Raw genomic sequence first — 10,480 nt, forward strand, 5'->3', positions numbered from 1 at the left:
ATTGATTGGTCAATTACATGATATCTTCACTTTAATCAACAATCAGAATGGAGCTTTGCAAATAATTCACCCCAATTTTTTTGTGTGGTGAAATTATTCTTATAATGTTGCTGATTGGTCCAATTGATAATGAAAACTTCTTTTTAGCCAATCGGCCGGTAGTTCTCATGGGGTTAACCAATATGCTGGTTAATTTAAACTCAGGTTAAATGAGTACACAATGAACTACAATTGGAGACGATTGAATGTAAGAAAGTCGCTACATCAGTCCTGTTTTATTGATTTTTCAAAGTAAAATGCTAAAATACTAATTTCAAAACATCCGAAGTCCAGCGGAATAATTGTGGTGTTACTGGAGCTGGAAAAGAGCTGATTTGATGTGAAATCAAAACAAGGAACGTGGGCGTCACCTTCCCCTATGCCGACATAATTCAAAAACTTAAAATAAAGCATAATCAATATCTCTAGAATCCTAAAGATGCCTCCCCCTAAACTACAATACCATGACCTCTTCTACATTCTAGCTTTCCCTTTTAAAGGGATTTTTTATTGTGTTGTGTTTATGTGTAAAGTAGCCTTTGACAAGGTGCCATTCGATATTAGCCTTTTTGAAATTGTGTGTGCGAGGCCCACAGCGTCATCATCCCTATATCTTCGTGTCAAAAATTGCCGTGATAGTGCGGCGAATCCTCTCGTTTTTCAATTGCTACGCATGGCGATTTTGTTCGAGATAGGCCGAGCGACTCAGGCTAAGCATAGTACGACTATCATGTGAGATACCACCAAGTTCTATTCTACAAATTATTACGATTTGCGCATGCTCTAGTATCCCATATGGTGTTGCTATTACAAGGAAATTCGATTTGTTTTGAGGTAAACCCCAGGTTTTGTTTCCAATACACTAACTTGAAATGCAATACACTAATTAGCGACCATTGCTGTTGGCTCTGGATACATTTTACTGCATTTTTGGCGTAACGATTTTTAAATCGTAAGTTAAAATTGTGATATATATAATTTTGAGAATTACAATTATATAAAGGAACACAAATAGCCCATTCACCTAAAATCCAGGTGCTTGTATTGAATATTCGATCACACGTGTATTTCACAATGCATATGTAAACTTTCTTTATCTAAGTCAACAATAGAATATTGATTTCACCAACGGAGTATGGAGCTATGAAAAAAATATTTATAATACAGGGTGTTGACACTGTGAGGCCGAGACTGCGATCAAGACTTGCGATGATTTATCGGCGACAGCTCTACCACCACAACCGGTAAGCTTAACAGAAAGGAAAGGGATTATCAATTACTTAATGTATTTATAGTTGAATAGACTAAGCGTCATGTTATAGCAATGTTTTCAATCATTGTAAATGATATCGGCACCACGCTTGACTTACTTAAATGGTACAAGCTTAAAAGTATCACGTCTTTCTGTTATTTACCTATTCGCCGTAGAAGTGACGTCATAATCGGATTAACTACCATAGCAATAGAGGAATACAATTTTCGAATAGATCGCCCTGCACTACAAGCAGATTGCACTCTAACAGGTGTGAGTGATCAGCATAATATGCATACTAATATTCTATAGAATTACGATACAGGTCTTTATCCTGTTTTTGACAATCTATGGTTCAATGCATAGGTACCGAGTGAACGTTGTAGTGCAGGGCGATATAGTCAAAATTGCCACTATTCCTCTAGGGCCTATTGCTATGATAATTAATCCGATCAACGACGTCACTTTTACCAATGTCTACGGCGAATATGGAGGGCTCATGGATGCACCATTTACTAAAAAGCCAAAACCTTTCTGTATACGATAATGTATGAAAATTAAAAAAAAAACACCTGGGCTTTACCGGATGTAAACAAATGCCCCGCTCAACTTCCACCTTTCCCTGAAGACAAATGGTGCGTCCCTTACCGAAGAAAGTATTACGCAGTAGTAGGTAATGGGCAATTCCAGAAAATAAGTGCACACCCCCTATAGAGTAGTAAATTTTCAATCAAAGAAATGTCCGGATTTCCAAGTCTGATTTCTGAAAACGGCTGGAATTCCAGTTGCCAATGTCAATGGAAAAAGCTTGGAAATCCGATTAAATGAAGAAAAATTCACGGAAATATCAAAAATGAGCTCTTAAATTGAGGATTTCTGATTTTGAACTATTTTTCTGCCGGATTTTTTTGCATTCGGACACTTTAAAAGTCTGAATTTCCAACAGTCACGATTGGACAAAAAGTCCGGTAATCCGAACTCCTCTATAGGGGGTGTGCATCTATTTTCTGGAATAGCCCAATACCTTAATACCAAAATTATTTACATCACAATAAACATCTATAGAAGGGACGGTGCTTGCGGGACAGGGAAAAACTATTTTATTTAAAGATGAATTCTTCGAATTGATATTACGGATATGTTTTACATGTACTTTTATGATTGGTTGAAATTTATCATTACAACATTCTATTTTTAGCGCTCATACATTGCTCTTCTTTTTCAGAAATGCATAAAATAATGAATTTCTGTCGACCAGACTATCATTCGGTCCTTGACAACATTAAGATAGTTTAACAACTGCAGAGTATACTAAAGCATATTATTTCATTTCGCAAGTTTGCTGAGGAGCACTGCTGGTGTGATACTTCTAGCTACTTCGAATTCAACAAGGAACTTCTTCGGGTTTAAAGTTACAATGACGGTAAGTTAATCTAGTGGTGATGGTGGACAGTGGTGGTAGTGGTTGTGGTGTTATGTTGGTATTTGTTATTTTCAATTTAGGGGTTCAAATTTCCCACAAGTTTTCACTGGCCAGTATAAAGCAAACATATTTAAACCATAATTTACCATTTACGTCCACTTTAATATTATTATTCTTTACCTAAAATGATAAAATAATATATGAGGAGCTTTGTTGCAAAACCCCTGACATCGACTTTTGACTTTTTGAGAAAAACAGCTTTTTTTAATTGTGCAAGTATTACTTGTTCCATTTGATTCAATTTGGGTTTGGATAAAGTGTTGATGAATAGAAACTAAAAGAATAGGTTTGGTACAATTTTCAAGCCTTCCTATTTATTTTATTATTTATTTTATATCGCACCTTTTGTGGATGTAAGGGTTTTGCAACAAAATAAATTTACCCCTTTTCTAGAAACCACCTTTGCAATCAAATTTGAGCCCATTTGTTTGCACTACTTTATGTAACTTGACTAATGCATTCAAAATCAAAAAGAAAAATTGAAATATCTCATTTACTTGTTTAATTATTAATTTTAATTAAATTCAGGAAAATGGCATTTTTTGGGTATTTCCGAAGCTACACCTTTTGTTAATTAAAATGATTTTTTCAAACATAGTGACCAAAAAACAGTTCCTCTTGGTTTTAATAGGTAAAGAACATTCCAGGCTACTATTATACATCAAAAAAAATTAAAACAAAACAACTCTATATTCATTTTAAGTTCAGATTTCCGGAAATTCCCTAAGATTTCCCAAACGGGAAATATACGATACCTCCGGAAGGGAAGGTAGTATGAAGATCAAACAACCACCAAAATGTGTATTTTTACCCACACTATAATATCATGCCAATAACTCAATTTCAGCCAAAAGTGGATGTAAGGTTTTTTTTTTTTTTTTTTCTTCATATATTAAAATAACAGGAAAGGTATTTACGTCGAACTTATCAGGTAAAATGAAAGAAATCCTACTTACTTAGCAGTTAAGCTAGCTTAATCGATAAGGCGTTCAACTTCGGTGCGAGAGGTTGCGGGTTCGAACCCTGGCGGTGCCTAGTACGTTCTCGTGGAAAAATTGAGTTAGCTTGAAATTCCCCTGGACAATGAACTTACTGTTAAATTTTCTCGTTGTAACCCATACGAAACTCGGGGAGCTGATCCTGGTTGCGATGGTTATTCGTGGAATGTCTAGGGTGTGCGCTCTTGAAACAGCAAAGTCCTTGATTTGTTTTAAATGGTTCATAGAATGATGTGGGGCCGTAGTGGTCAGTGGCAACCTGTAAAGTGTGCTGAGGCTTGGGGATCACGCGTAGCGCACTATAAATCACTGCGCTTTTTTTTTTTATCTTAGCCGTTTAAGAGCTCTACAGTGGATTGATTTTATGTCGTAAATTGCTCTGTTGTCCTACAAAATTCACAGGATTGTTTGTTTTTAATTATCACACAAAACAAGGAAAAGGTCAAGTAGATTAAACACAGTAAAAAATCCGTTTCGCGTGGCTTGTTTGCTTTTTAAAAAGCATAGCACATTCAGCATAATGTTTGAGAGACGACATTTTTTCTGCGGGGTTTAAAGTTGGGATGTGTGTAAACATAACAAATAATTATGTTAAAATATTTGAAAACAATCTTTCATTTCAAGTGGTCGTACATTATGGCTTTCATATTCCGGGTCTGGAATGTTCGAAAGTACTCAAGTATTATAATATGACATTCCATATACTGGTCAAATTACTTGGTGTTTGTTTGTTTGTATATAAACGTTCGCAACGTTTTACAGAAAACATTTAAATGTAGGGTTATATAAATGATATAACAACGTTTTAATTACATTGATGAAACATTTTTGAAAACGTGGTGCAAAACATTCTGAGAAAGGTACATTTTTCCAATTAAAAAGTTCATCAAAATTTGGAGAAAAATTGACAATAATTCCACGCGTTTGGTGATGCGGTATTCAAAATGTCCCAACAAGGGCAAGTTTTTAGGGGGACACTTGTCCACTTTTTACAAAACATCAGCGCAGGCGTACGGATTTCTCAATCGAAAAAGGTCCATTTTTGCCATGCCCCTCCCTCCCTCCCCACCTCACCCCTTAAAAAATAATGATAAAAATCCTGCGTATGGGCCTGCCATCAACTTCTTTTCACGTGCAAATAAAAAAAACAACAAGCAGATGTAGGGTTATTAGTTCATATACTAGTAGTGCATCGGGTTTAAAACCATTGAGGTTTGTACCACCCCTCCCCCACCCCCACACCGTCATTTTGTTACTATACGAGGGTCACTAAAATTGTATTTTGTTTATTTTTGTGCATTAGAACTTGACGATAAGAGCACTTGTATTGGCGTTTATGCTGTGTCATGTAATTATCACGATTTCTGCTGGTGAAGTGGGGTGCAACAAGTGCATTCGACGATACAGCGGCGACAAGTTAAATGCTGCGTGTACTCTGAAATGCTGCAGCGCCAGTTACCAACACCCATATTGCTGTTCGGAGTTGGGAATTGGATGTAAGTAAATTTTCGTTATTTTTTTTACTGTGCCGAATATAAATGTTCCACCGCAATTTAAACGATTTAACTTAACTTTGATTTGACTGTACTTGAAACTTGAAGACTTTTAAGACAATAATTAAGATTTATTTACTCTTTGTGTGAATCAAAATGCGGGGCGTTTATATTCCTGGTATGTTTTAAAAGCAAGTTATGCAAGGGATTTCTTTTTTACAACATACTCAATATTGGACCATCTTGAGTCATTTTAAGGGGGAAATATTGCAATATGACTCAATTTCATAACACATGATTCGTGGCTTATTTTAATACCCAAAATCATGGTTTAACGCTAGATGATCATACCAGTATACGGCATGTTATTAACAGACGCCAGTTAACACACCACGTATGCATACATAAAATATGGGCTTGATGGTGATACTCTTTATTCTTAAGCACCACATCAGACCCAGAACACAGGATATATATACATTAAATTACAACAGGTATAATGTAGTATATGGAATGTGGCACCAAAGAAAACTCCAATTATCATTGCCGTTAAATCTGCAACTTTTACCCCTACTTTTTCTTACCATTCTTTTATGTATTTGATATTAACAGGCTCAGGCTAGGTAACTTCAAAACCTTCAAAACACGGATCAAACAGGTATATCTAGGTAAGCTATTCCACTTGAAATCCACAGACTCCAATCAATCAATCAATCACCCGTACCCTCCTATACACCCAAAGGACATACCTAAAATGAGCGCAAAGGAAGTGAGAGTCTTTTTTTTTTAGAAGAAATTTCATCCCATATCTTTACACGGGGTAAGGCCATGTTGTCCCATATTTGTCTCCCAATGCTTCGCTGTTGACTTGCTAGTTGAAAATGTAGTAAACCAGGAACTTGTCGATTTGTGTGTGTTGAAAAAAAAGGTGCAGTGATTTATAGTGCGCTACGCACAGGCACAACGCCTAGACGTTGATCCACAAGCCTCAGCACACTTTACAGGTTGAAGCAAGATAGGTTGTGGTAGGCTAGGCCAGACCCCGTCCAATTTCCTTGGCATTATAACACTATGCAACAGTATAGGCAGTTCTTGAATAAGCATAATCATTATACCAAAATCAGGAAAGTATACATCGTGGAGGTCTTATAGCTTAGCCTTATCCCATAACAACTCTTGCCATTTATGAGATTTATGTAATTTTGGTACAATAGCATAGTAAAATAGATCGTAAACCGACAGTCTGATGGGCCTTTCCTGACACATTGCATAAATTGTAATAGTATTAAAACGGTGGTGTAAAAAACATCGGCTAGTGACGCATACTCCATCTTCGGTATGGGGATGAGATGGGGTCATCATATGCAAAGATGGGGCGGATTTCCTTCTCACCCCTATGTAGGGGTATTGGGTGGCCTAGAGGAAAATAAGTTCCTAATTGTAACATGTGCTCAAGGTGAAATATATTATTCATGTTACTGTCAGATCATTTTCCTGGGAAATGAGGAATTGAAGACCTGAGCGCAAGAAGACCGTAAGTCCATTTGGCCCCTCAACATGTATACACTAAAGTTACGAATAGTTTCTTAGGGTTTTATCATGTTTAATACATGATCCAGGGTGAAAACATCATAAAAGGTTGTGAAAGATTTGTTTTGGCCCCTGAACATGTATAAAACATTACCACACTATACGAAACTATACGCAACTTTAGTGTATACATGTTGAGGGGCCAAGTGGACTTACGGTCTTCTTGCGCCCAGGTCTTCAATTGCAATTATCAGTGTACTTTGGATATTTATAAATGTGCTTTTATAAATACGCACGTGACCCACGGGCACGATATACCAAGACCAGCAAGCGTGACCAAATCCTCGTTCATTGACCACTATACAGAAACGGATAGGAACTGTGCAGATAAAATATCATCAAATTTTAGTATGAATTGAATAGCAAAATTATTACACATGGGGGCGATTCCGAATTTGTATTATGTTATCAAAAACAACATGTTGAAAGTACTTGACGACGAAAAAATATTCAACCACGGAAACGTTTACAATAAAGTCACAAAGTTGAACAAAATAGACAATTTTGCTGCACAGTCGTCTCATGTTGTTCCACCTTTGTAATCAAATGTATAGGAATACCACCCGCTATGTAGAAGGTCACTTCGAGACTTACTATTTTAAGCTGTTATGGCAGCGCGGAGGTGGTCACGTGCGTATTTATAAAAGCGCATTTATAAATATAACCGAAGTACACTGATTATGTGGCTTTGATCTCATATTTGGGCGCGTAGAGGTTTTAGCGCGCCGAGAGGGATCTGTTGATGTTGTGGATAGTACAACCCCATAAACCCATCTAATCTGTTCGATTAATATTCAATCGGGGCCCTAAACTTCAGAGCTAAAAGACTAAGAATCATTTCTTTTGATTAATTCAAAGATTTAAAGGAGTATTTTGTGATCCTAGCATGCTCTTTTTATGACATTTTTCGTGTGACGTGTACCAGAACACTAATTCAAATTTCGCAATATCTTTGCTAAACGAATTAATCTGCAAAAACATTTTTGTACATAAACATTGTGAAGCCAGAGGTTTCCAGTAGTATGAAAATCTGAATTTGTTTTGAGAAAAGTGTGTGGGATGATGCTGTCGATCACGAAATGCCCTTTTAATTCACTAGGATCCACAACATGCTCATCTATCAGGGCACAGTTCTTTAACCCCAATACATTTTGCACATTCATTAAATGACCTTTGAATATTTTGGTACTAAAACTCATACTCTGCAACTTGAGGTTAAATTTTGCAATATGATTGTTTAATTGAGGTTATTGAACTATGCCATTGGGATGAGGCCATTGTGGTCCATAGTAATTGCAGTTGGCAGAGGAGTGAATAAAATTGGAGAGTGTTATCGTTCTTCACTCTTCGTTGAATGTCGTCAATATAATGGACCGATATAACCATTAATTGTCATTTTTATGTTTTTATCGTAGGTAGCCAGTGTTTATTTCAACAACGAGGACTACTATACGGATAAGAAACTGCAAACACGTACAAGGACGTGAAAATGGACTGCAAACAATTGAAAATTGATTATTGAATATTGCTCAAGTTTTTAAATATAGCAGTAATTAGGGCAGGTCTGTAAAAATCAAAAATCTTACACTAAAAGACACAATTTCATGCCTAATTTTAACACTAGGAATTTTTGTAAAAAGTTATATCTTACTTACTATACTCCTAAAGTAGGGGAGAGCGGGGAGTGTTCGCCCTAGGGGCAGGTTCGCCCACCCCTTGTTTCTCAGCACTACGGCTATCAGGGAATTTGGTGATGGCAAAATTAGGTGACATAGGTCATTATAAACTTCTCATATTAGCTACGCGACATATAGGGACGTGTTCATCGAACTGCAGCCAAAACAAAAAAATTACACCAAAACGTAATTTTTTCTTGCATTCATAATGTTATATTATCATTGATACATAAATACTGATGGTTTTAATGGAAATCTGTATTGGGAACATATGGGATTTGTCAAAGATTTAATGCAGTTATAATCTCCTTATTCGATTTGTGTTTTGCATACCCTGAAGAAAATACAAAAATGTGCACAAGGGGCTCGTTCGCCCTTTTGAGGATGGGGCATGTTCGCCCTATATCTTCCCCGGGCGGACTTACCCCAAACTGGAGGGCGAACCTGCCCCATCAGCGTATTATGCAAAATATTGATAATTAAACCATTAAACAAGGTAAAACTACTGAAAAACATGTTTTTTTAAAGTTATGTGATATCGGTATTACTCATACCACAGTTTATGTCCTAATCCATTTCTCCCCGAAGTTGTAAACATGATACGTTTAAGCTCACTTTGGACCCCTACATTTTACCCTGACCCGACCCCTGCAACAAATTTAGTGACTCCCCAGAAGAGAATGAATGCCCTGTATACTCTTGCTAAATGTTTGCATTGAATATGTTATTGTTATGCAATGTTTAAACCTTTTTTGTGATTAGGGTGAACTTACCCCACCATATGGGCGAATCTGCCCCAATATGGGGCAAGTTCGCCACTTTGCAAAACTTTTTTGTTTGCTCTATCCTGTTGCTATTGTAAGGCCTATAGGTCTGGGATTGTGGCCGTATATAGCTAAGACATAGGGCTTTCACATGGGCTAATCAGGTCATCCCTAACCTTAAAATTGACATTACTAGGCTGGTCAGAAAAAAATAGGGCGAACACTCCCCGCTCTCCCCTACTATGGTTTATCTAACATTACTGAAAAAAATGCACGAGAAATTATTTTCAAACCAAAAAGGTGTATCTCGGAACTTTTTGATTTCAACATGTATCGATCAACTTCCAGCAAGAACAATTATAGGGTGTTCAGTAGCGTTCTGATTGGATTGTTTGTTTGTTTGTTTGTATATACAATTCGGCCCTGATTTGGTAAAATGATCTAACTTGAAATTAAAATCGCTGTTTCGAGAAAAAAGAGCTTTTAAGTTTGAACACTTGACGTTTTTCTTTTTGAATATTAAACAGATCTAATGTCTTAGAAAATATAAAAATCTCATTATTTGGTGGCATGGGGGTGATTTGAGGATGTCACCAATGGTAAGAGCGTCCTCACATTACCCAAGATATGGATTTATCTCAAAATGTCCAAATTTCAAGTTAGATCGTTTTACCAAATCAGGGCCGAATTGTAATTATATTTAAGGTAATTTATTTAAGAGTAAAAGTCATAGATACAATTGAATTGTAAATTGCTTAAAATTCAGTATTATATAGTCATACATTCCTATTAATAATATTGGAATACTTCATATCTTAGTCTATCACATTAGGGCCTATACGGTAAAACCTCGTCTACAAGCATATACAGGTTGGGTTTTTTTTTATGAAAGCTCAAATCGAAAAAGCGCAATACAATAGATTGGTCTTAAAATAATACTTGTTTGTATATGCTTGGATCCGTAGTTTATTTGATCAAACTCCATAATGGCGCCTGGATTAATGTAGCTTTCATCAGAAGCACTCTATATGCTTGTAGACCAGGATTATGGTATCTTAGTTCATCATATTATTATTTTACATTATAGCATATTTGACTTGACTATATTCTGTACTTCTCTGTTAGATATATTATACTTTTCTTTTCCCTGTTACGACATGTCGGAACCTTCGGGATACATTTTTC

At 36.3% G+C, this 10,480-nt stretch overlaps 1 long non-coding RNA gene across 1 annotated transcript; it reads left to right on the forward strand.

The window, feature by feature from the left end:
* Positions 1 to 2,537: 2,537 nt before the first annotated feature.
* LOC140170272 (uncharacterized) lies at positions 2,538 to 8,523 on the forward strand. Its single transcript, XR_011861515.1, has 4 exons — positions 2,538 to 2,714; positions 5,076 to 5,268; positions 5,878 to 5,933; positions 8,271 to 8,523. It is a non-coding gene; the product is annotated as an uncharacterized lncRNA (long non-coding RNA).
* Positions 8,524 to 10,480: the final 1,957 nt, after the last annotated feature.

This window comes from Amphiura filiformis, chromosome 14, assembly GCF_039555335.1.
Source record: "Amphiura filiformis chromosome 14, Afil_fr2py, whole genome shotgun sequence".
NCBI classification, from domain to species: Eukaryota; Metazoa; Echinodermata; class Ophiuroidea; order Amphilepidida; family Amphiuridae; genus Amphiura; species Amphiura filiformis.